A 7931-nucleotide genomic window follows, 5' to 3' on the forward strand; every position below is an offset into this window, starting at 1 on the left:
AGAGAGACCAGCGCTTGGAATCCAGGGCTGTTGAAAAAAATCTCTGGAATCCAGAGGGATCTGAGAGCTAAGTCTTCCTGGAGGGGGGGACGCTTCCTGCAATAAAAGTCAGGACGGGCCTCCCTCCCCAGGCCCCTCAGAAATCCTGCTCTTGTGAAAAGATCAGCTCCCTCCCCTGGCCTTGACCCTGGGCAGCCAGCTGGGGGCTGAGTCTCCGTACAAAAGACACTCAGCTGCTGTGATTTTCCACGTGGTGCTGAAAGGTTAAGATGGTCCAAGCGGCTTCAAAGTTTAGTCCTTAGCGCCCCCCACCCCGCGTGGTGGCACGTGCTAGTAATCCCAGTGTTTGAGAAGCTGAGACAGGAGAATCTTGTTCGAGGCCAGCGTGGGCTGCTTAGTGAGGCCCTCTACAACTGAGACCCTGTTTCAAAAATAAAGTATAAGCCCAGCATTTGGAAGGCTGAGACAGGAGGATCACGGTTCACAGCCAGCCTCAGCTACTTAGTGAGGCCCTCTGCAACTCAGTGAGACCTTGTTTCAAAATAAAACAATAAAAAAAAAAATAGGGCTGGAGGTGTAGCTCAGAGGTAGAATGCCCCTGGGTTCCATCCCCAGTACTGCAAAAACAAAAACAAACAAAGAACAGAATAAAAAATAGGGTTGAGGGTGTAGCTTGGAGGTAGAATGCCCCTGTCAGTCTGCCCATGCCCTGTCTGTCTGTCTGTCTGTCTGTCTCTCTCTCTCTCTCTCACACACACACACACACACACACACACACACACACACACACACACACACACACACCTTAAACCTCAGAATCTGCCACTAGTCAAAGACCTAAAGCCTCTAACAGGGAGATCTAGCCTGGAACACATTCCTTTCACCTTGTCATCCCTCCCCTTTGCAAACATGTATTAAGCACCTGCTGCATATCAGGCCCTGAGCTAAGGAGCCTGTGGGAAGTGGAGCAGGGCCCACGGGGGCGCTTTACTCACAGGGGAGACCGAGGGCCACAGCGGTGCCAGGAAGTCCTGCTGCCGCCCCAGTGGGGCCCCGCCTGGGAACCAGAGCAGTCTAACTGCAGCCGAGAAGAAGAATGCACGCTGGGGAGGCTGAGAAACGGAGCCCGCAGGGTGGGCTCTGTGTGCTGGGAGCAACAGCTCGGCAGGCGGGGCCAGCGGGCTGGAAGCCTCATCCCGCAGCTCTCCCTAGGAGCCGGGCATGCCGGTGCGCACGAACACTCGCGATGCGGCCCTTCTTTTTTAGAACAGTAGACTATTCCTTTGATTTGTATAGACTTCCATTGGTGCACTAGAGTCTCGGCGTAACGCAGTCACAGTGCTAGTGAGAACCTTGCACAGTACTGGTGGGCTTTGCCCCGCCCACTCCCCATTCCCGGTACAGATGCAGGGTGCCCAGGCTCGGCACTGGTGTGGGGATGGGAGTGGTCCCTCCTGCCCCTATCTCCCTCTCTCTCTCTCTCTCTCTCTCTCTCCCTCTCCCTCTCCCTTTCCCTCTCTCTCTCTCTCTCTCCCTCCCCTAGGCCGCCCCGGCCCCCTGGAGTGTCTCCTCCCCTCTGTTCTCGGCAGCCCTCTGCTCTCCTGATCACACCCTCGTATGAGAGAGCGCACAGGACCCTCCCCGTTCTGTGGCTGGCTGTTCTCCGGGTCCATCCAGTTTTCTGCAAACGAATATTTTCTTCTTTATTCCTGAGTAGAATCCCATTTTTCGTGGCTCTGTCACAATTTTGTAATCCTTTCGTCTGGTAATGGGCTCCCAGGTTGGTTCCATAATTTGGCCATTGTGAACTGTGCTGTGACGTGGGTATGTTTGTATTCCTATAACTCTCTGACTTCGCTCCCTCTGGGAGGACGCGCAGGAGTGTGACGGCCGGAGCGAGGCCACATTTAATCTGCACGATTCACTTAAAGGGTTCAGCCCTGCTATGCACCGCGCACGGTTCTAGGGGCTTTAGCAACGCAGACTTAGCCCTGTGGAGTCTGCGGCCAGCAGAGGGGACAGACAATAAATACAACGGTCTATTAATAATGACAAGTGCTGTGGACGAAAAGAAGTGGGTGGAGGGTCCCGGGGGAAGGCGGACCTGCAATATCACGCGGGGCATTTGGCAGAAGAATCAATAAGGGCTGGGCGCGGTGGCCAGGCTGGTAACCCCAGCATCCGGGAGGCTGAGACAGGAGGATCGCGGTTCGCGGCCAGCCTCAGCTACTTAGTGAGATGCTTGGCAACTCAGTGAGACCCTGGTTCAAAATAAAGAAAAAAATAGAGCTGGGGGTGTAGCTCGGAGGTAGAATGCCCCTGGGCCGAATCCTCAGTCCTGCAAAAAAAAAAAAAAAAAAAAAGGAGGTTCAATAAGAAAGTAGGATGTGAGCCGGCTGTGGCTGCAGGTGGATATAAGTGGTTGTCATCCAGTACTTGGGAGGCTGAGACAGGAGGATCACAAGTTCGTGGCCAGCCTCAGCTACTTAGTGAGGCTCTGTTAAAAAAAAAAATAGGGGCCGGGTGTGGTGGCGCACACTTGTAATCCCCGCGCTTGGGAGGCAGAGACAGGAGGATCGCGCAGGTTCGAAGCCAGCTGCGCACGCTGGCTTAGGAGACCCTGTTTCCAAATAAAAATGCAAAAATAGGTCTGGGAGTGTAGCCCGGAGGTAGAAGGGCTTCCAGGAACCCCAGTACCACCAAAAAAAATAAATAGGGTTGGGGGTGTAGCTCGGAGGTAGATGCCCTTATGTTCAATCCCCAGCACCACAAAAAAAGTTGTGAGTGTGTGTGTGTGTGTGTGTGAGTGTGTGTGTGTATGTGTGTGAGTGTGTGTGTGTATGTGTGTGAGTGTGTGTGTGTGAGTGTGTGTGTGTACTGGAGATAGAATCCAGGGACATTCTACTAAGTCACATCCCCAGCCCCATTTACTTTTTTATTTTGAAATAGAGTCTCACTAAGTTACTGCACGCTGCCAGCCTCAACCCGCAAACCTTCGATCCCCCTGTCTCAGCCTCCCAAGTCCTGGGATGACAGGCGTGGGCCACCGTGCCGGTCTAGGAAGTGAGCCTTGAACACAGGCCGCGGGAGTCAGGAGCTGAGCCCGCTCCTGTGCAACGCGTTCCAGGCAGGGGGTGGCCGGGCAGAGGCCTCCTGGCAGGAGCAGGCCTGCATGTCCAGACAGCAGCAAGGGGCCGGGGCGGCTGGGGAGGAGAGGAGAGATCAGGAAGGCCCAGGCTGGCCGGCCCTCCCTGTTATCCCTGAGATGGGGAGGCGGAGGCAGGAGGGCCGCCATTCCAGGCCAGCCCAGGCAGCTTAGCGAGACCCGTCTCAAAATAAGAAAAAAGGGCCAAAGATGTAGCTCAGAGGCCTCTAGAGCATCCCTGGGCCAACCCCCAGTGCCGCCCCTGAAAAAGGGGAGCCCCGACTCATTAAACAGTCACCCCCTTTGCTCCTTCCCAGTTCCTGACAACCACCAATGTGGTTTCTGCCCCTACGGCTTTACCCCATTTTGAGTATCTCCTATAAATGGAGTCATACCATATGCAGCCTCTTGGGCTTGCCTGCCTTTCATTTCAACTGTTTTTAAAGTTCACATGCCGGCCGGGCGCGGTGGGCACACTTGTCATCCCCGCGCTTGGGAGGCAGAGACAGGACGATCGCGCAGGTTCGAAGTCAGCCGTGCGCTGGCTTAGGAGACCCTGTTTCCAAATTAAAAGGTAAAAATAGGTCTGGGAGTGTAGCCCGGAGGTAGAAGGGCTTCCAGGAACCCCAGTACCACCAAAATAAATAAATAAATAAATAAATAAAGTTCATGTGCCGGCCGGGCGTGACGGCGACGCGTGGAATCCCAGCATTTGGGAGCCTGAGACAGGAGAGGAGAAAAAAAAAGGGCTGAATGTATAGCTTGGTGGTAGCATGCCCCTGGGTTCAGTACCTAGGACAGAAAGAAAAGAGAGCTGGGTGCAGTGGCGCACGCTTGGAATCCCAGTACTTGGGAGGCTGAGACAGGAGGATCTGGGTTCCAGGGCAGCCTCAGCTACTTAGTGAGACCCCAGTCGAAATAAAGAATAAAAAATAGGTCAGGGGGTGGAGCTTGGAGGTCAAATGCCCCTGGGCTCCATCCCCAATACCACACACACACACGCACACGCACACGCACACGCACACACACACACACACACATAAATAAAATAAAATAAATAATATAGGGCTGGAGGTGTACCTCAGTGGTAAAATGCCCTTGAATTCAATCCCTACAGTACACACACACACACACACACACACACACACACACACGCTTTAAGCCCACCACTGTTTTTTTGTTTTGTTTTGTTTTTTTTAGTGCAAAAAGGGAACCACCTAGGTGGTGGAGGAGCACAGGCCTCACCTGCTGGTGGAAGAAAACCCGGAAGGAAGCAAACCGCAGATGACCTCACCCTCCTGGCCCCGCCCCGGGCCCCTTCCTCCACCGACCGGCTAGTCCGCGGGGCCTGCATGGGGGCTGGCCGTACTGTGATTCAGAACAGAACAATGGGTTGGGACTCCAGTCCAGACTCTCTCACCTCTCTCTGGGCCTCAATTTAAATTCTGATTCTAGGAAGAGAAAAATTCGATATCCAGGCGCCTCCTGGAATGGCTGGGAATGGCCACATCCCGCCACCTGCTGGCCGGTTCCAGTTCGGCCTGGAGTCCTTCAGGAGAGGTGTGCCCAGGCTACCCTGTAAGGAGACTTCTAGACAACCAGGAAGACCTTCTATTGCAAATATTATTTTATCTATTTTAAAACTTATTTAAACCAGGCGTGGTGGCGCACGCTTGTAATCCCCGCGCTTGGGAGGCTGAGACAGGAGGATCGCACGGGTTCGAAGTCAGCCTCAGCTACTTAGTGAGGCTCTCAGCAACTTAGTGAGACTCTGTTTCCAAATAAAATAGAAAAAAGGTCTGGGAGTATAGCCCGGAGGTAGAAAGCTGCTGGGTTCCACTCCTAGTACCACACACACAAAAAAACTTATTTAAAACTTTATTACAAACACCTTTCTAGGCAATCCAATATTTTTCTTAAGATTTTTTTAAAGCCAGCCGTGGTGGCGCATGCTTGTAATCCCAGTACTTAGGAGGCTGAGACAGGAGGATCACAGGTTCGTAGCCAGCCTCAGCTGCTTAGTGAGACCCTGTTTCAAAATAAAAAATAAAATAGGGCTGGGGGTGAAGTTTGAAGGTAAAATGTCTCTAGGTTCCATCCCCAGTGCCACACACACACACACACACACACACACACACACACGCAAATACTTAGAAAAGCCGGGGTTCTGGTCCTACCACATTCTGGCCGAGTGACCATGGACTATTTATTTATTTTTGTCTGCGCTCCTGTTATCTCAGTTATAACGCATGGATATTATACAAGTGTTCACATCATACATTCGATGGCATTCGCTGACGCGATGGCGGAAACCATTGGGAGCAGCCGGCACGCTGTAAGGAGAACGCGTGCAAGCCTCGCCGTCCTGTCCACTTCATGGCGAGAGGCCTAGTCTTGTCGTAGTCAAAGCTGAGGCTGGGTTCTGGCTGGGTTCTAAGACCTTCACTTTTTAGTTTTGATTTTAACGGTCCGATAGGAGAAAGAGGAATGAAAGGAAATTCCCTCTTACGATGCAGGCGTGGCGGCACACCTGCAATCCAGGCACTTGTGAGCCCAGGCTGAATTTGGAGGGGGACTGACGGGAAAGAGCCGCCAGGCAGGAGCCTGCCGTGCAGACCAGGGGCTTCTTATGTGGCGTCAGGAGGAGGGAAAGACAGCGGCCTCAGCAACCTAGCGAGCCCCTATTTCAAAATAAAGTAAATAAATAAATAAATAAAAAGGGCTGGGAGTGTAGCTAGGAGGTAGAATGACTTCAGGTTCAATCCCCAGTAACACACACACACGCACACGCACGCGCACACACGCACAATTCCATATATTCTCATTTGTGAGACTCCTCAGCCCCTAACATCCTTTTTTTTTTTTTTTTTTTTTTTGTACTGGGGATCAAACCTCGGGGCGTTGCTGAGGCTGGCTTTGAACCTACCATCCTCCTGCTTTAGCCTCGAGCCCTGGGAGTAGCGGTGTGTGCCTCTGGTTTCTAACATTCTCAGGTTCGATCTGCTCCTTGAAGAGTCAGTGCTTGCTTCAGGATTCCATGGGGTACTAAGACTCTGAGATCTTCTTTCTGGGATTTCAAGATGCCATGACTCATAGAAAGTTTTAGCAAAAGATTCCATTTGCATAAATTATTCTTAAGGAATGAAAGTCTTTTCCCAAGCCGGGCTGCAGCTCATCTGACGAGCTCTTACCACAGCAAGCTGTGGGTTTCTTCTCAAATAGTGAGTATTAGAAATTCCTTTCAAAGAGCTAGGCATAGTGGCACATGCCTGTAATCCCAGTACTTGGGAGGCTGAGACGGGAGGATTGCAGGTTAGAGGACAGCCTCTGTAAGTAGTGAGACTCTCATCAAGCTAGTGAGACCTTGTTTCCAAAGAAGAAATAAAATTGGGCTGGGGGTGTAACACTAAGGTAGAATGCCCCTGGGTGCATTCCTAGGAACACACGCGCACACACACACACACACACACACACACACACACCTAATTCTTTCTCATTTCATTTTGTTTTGGTACTGAGGATGGAATACAGAGGTGTACTATCTCTGAGCTACACTCTCAGCCCTTTTTACTTCTGAAACTGGGGCTCACTAAGTTGCTGAGGGTCTTAAGTTGCTGGGGCTGGCCTTAAACTTGTGATCCTCCTGTCTCAGCCTCCCATGTATTGGGATTACAGGCAAACACCACCACACTTGGCTTATCATTTATTTGGAATATATATATGTATTTGGAATATATATATATATGTATTTAGAATATATATATATATATATATATGTATTTGGAATATATATATATATATATGTATTTGGAATATATATATATATATATATATATATATATATATATATTTGGAATATATATATGTATTTGGAATATATATATGTATTTAGAATATATATATATGTATTTGGAATATATATATGTATTTGGAATATATATATGTATTTAGAATATATATATGTATTTGGAATATATATATGTATTTGGAATATATATATGTATTTAGAATATATATATATGTATTTGGAATATATATATGTATTTGGAATATATATATCCAAATACATATATATTTGCGGTAGTGGGGGTGGAACCCAGGGGCATTCTGCCTCCAAGCTACACCCCCAGCCCTATTTTTTATTCTCTATTTTGAAACAGGGGCTCACTGAGTTGCAAAGGGCCTCACTGAGTAGCTGAGGCTGGCTGTGAACTGCGATCCTCCTGTCTCAGGCTCCCAAATGCTGGGTTTACAAGCGTGCGCCACCACGCCCAGCAAATAAATATTTGATGAGTAAAATCTGAAAGATGAATGATGCCTACAAGCCAAAGCTCTCACGAGTGGTTGTTTCTGTCTATTTATTTTATTGGTGCACTGAGTCATACATCTCGGTGGGATGCAGGCACACGCCACTCACTTAGCCTTCCCCAGTTCCCACCCATCCCTCCCCACGAGAGGTTTATTCCTAAGGTCTTCTATTCCAAGCACTTCCCCTGGGGGTGCGGCCTGGGAGAGCGTCCCTCCCAGTTTCCTGACGCTGCCTGGACCCTGTGTCCTGCGCCTCTGCTCCCCACCTGTGGCCCTTGGTGGCCTCTTTGGGAGCCCTAGGGCTCGAAGAAGAGGCTGAGCTAGTCCCCGTCTCTGCAGTTGAAACTGGCCCGGAGTGGTTCATCCATCCATCAGCAGATATTTGTCTAAAGGCCTTCAAGGCCCGAGGTGCCAGGTGTGTGCTCAGGCCCGGGGGAGACACCGGGAGCACAGGCCTTTCCTAGAGCTCATCCTCATA

The sequence above is a fragment of the Muscardinus avellanarius genome (assembly GCF_963383645.1).
Source record: "Muscardinus avellanarius genome assembly, chromosome: 7".
Classification (NCBI taxonomy): domain Eukaryota; kingdom Metazoa; phylum Chordata; class Mammalia; order Rodentia; family Gliridae; genus Muscardinus; species Muscardinus avellanarius.